Source organism: Elephantulus edwardii, unplaced genomic scaffold (genome assembly GCF_000299155.1).
Source record: "Elephantulus edwardii isolate Elephantulus edwardi_28Jun2011 unplaced genomic scaffold, EleEdw1.0 scaffold00277, whole genome shotgun sequence".
Classification (NCBI taxonomy): Eukaryota; Metazoa; Chordata; class Mammalia; order Macroscelidea; family Macroscelididae; genus Elephantulus; species Elephantulus edwardii.
In genome coordinates, this window is record NW_006400027.1 from 608882 (window position 1) to 610700 (window position 1819).

Here is a 1819-nt window from a genome sequence, read left to right on the forward strand (position 1 = left end):
TTATATGCTTTAAAGAGGACCTTTTAAAAAATGCACACTCATCTTATGAGCCTGCATTAGTTTATTCAGCATAATGCTTTCCTGCGTCCCTCCCCCCTCAAGTTATGTAATATTTTCCAAAATCATTTGCTCCTGAATGCTACATAGTATTCCATTGTGTGAATGCACCATAATTTCTCAATCCATTAAGTTGTGTTTGCATATTTGGACTATTTCCATGTTCTTGCAATGGTGAATAATGCTATTATGAACATTGGTGTACAAATTTCAGTTTTCATTTCAGTTCTAATTTCCTTGGAGTATATTCCTCATAGTGGAATAGCTGGATCATATGGAGTTTCTATGTTCAACATTTTGAGGAAACATCAAACTGTCTTCCAGAGTGGTTGCACTATTTTACAATCCCACCAACACTGTATGAGAACTCTCACCGCTCCACATCTTCTCCACCATTTATTGCTTGCTGTCTTACTAAACTTGCCACTGTCACTGGGGAGAGATTGTATCTCATTAAGGACATATATTGTGCAAGATCATTATTGTAAAAATAGAAGGATAATGAGTAAAGCATGTACAGGAACTCAAAGGAGGGGTGGCAGGAGTGGAGGGGAGATGATAGGTAGGGGTGAAACCACAGAGCTGTACATTTTATTGGGGGAGGGGGGAGCAAATGGGAAGTATCTGAGCTAAAAGACAAGATTATTATGGCCAAAGTCCAATCATGATTGATTTTATAAAACATAATGCATGAGAATATTTGTATGAAGAATAGTGTGAAACACCATGTATATGAACTTTGTAAGCAAACCAATTAAAAAAATAATGTAAAATAAATCTTTGGCGATACTGGCACATGCCCACAGCCCCCCACACTCACTGCCATGCCTCACAAAATTGAGGAAATAAAAGACTTCCTGCTCACAGCCAGCAAAAAGGATGCCAAATCCGTCAAGATCAAGAACAAGGACAATGTCAAGTTCAAGGTTTGGTGCAGCAGGTACCTCTACACCCTGGTCATCACAGGCAAAGAGAAGAACGAGAAGCTGAAGCAGTCCCTGCCCTCAGGTTTGGCAGAGAAGGAGCTGAAATGAACCAACATGCTGATTTGAACTGCAATGAAATTTTTAAAACCAAAACAAACAAAAATAATGTAAAATAGAATGTGTATGAATGATTCTATGAAGCATAATGTAAATGAAAGATGTCATGGGATAAAATGTATATGAATGAAACATGATGTAAAGGAATTATATGAAAAATAAATTTAAAAAAATGCAAGGTATGGAAAATCAAGTGACAAAAAACAAAACAAACAAAAAACAATCCAAAACACCCACACGTTCAGACCCTAAACCATATAAATATCCTCTATTCATTTTCTCATTTTAAGATAGACCTAAGGTCAGTCAAGCTGGTATATTTTGGTTTTGATTTGAGTTTTTTCCTAATATTTGTTTTTTGCTTTTGTTACATACCTTAGACTCATGTCTGACTCATAGTGGTCTATGTGTACATAAAACAAAACCCTATGCAATCCCTCACCATCCTCACAACCTCTGCTGTGCTTCAACCCAGTGTTTCAGTCACTGTGTTAGTCCAGCTCCTTGAAGGTCTTCTCCTTCGTTGTACCTCTATTTTTTTTTGAAGCATGACGTCTTTCTTCAGATAGTGACCCTCCTGACAACATGTCTAAGTACATACTTCTAAAGGAGCACTCTCTGCTTTTCTTCCAACAGAGTGATTTGTTCTTTTTATGGTATATTTCCTATTCTTCTCCAACACTATGCAAAAGCTTCAATTTCCCTTTAGTCTTCTTTTA

The 1819-nt window shown here is 36.9% G+C and overlaps 1 pseudogene; it reads left to right on the forward strand.

The window, feature by feature from the left end:
- Positions 1–881: 881 nt before the first annotated feature.
- Positions 882–1091, forward strand: LOC102858039 (annotated as a pseudogene).
- Positions 1092–1819: the final 728 nt, after the last annotated feature.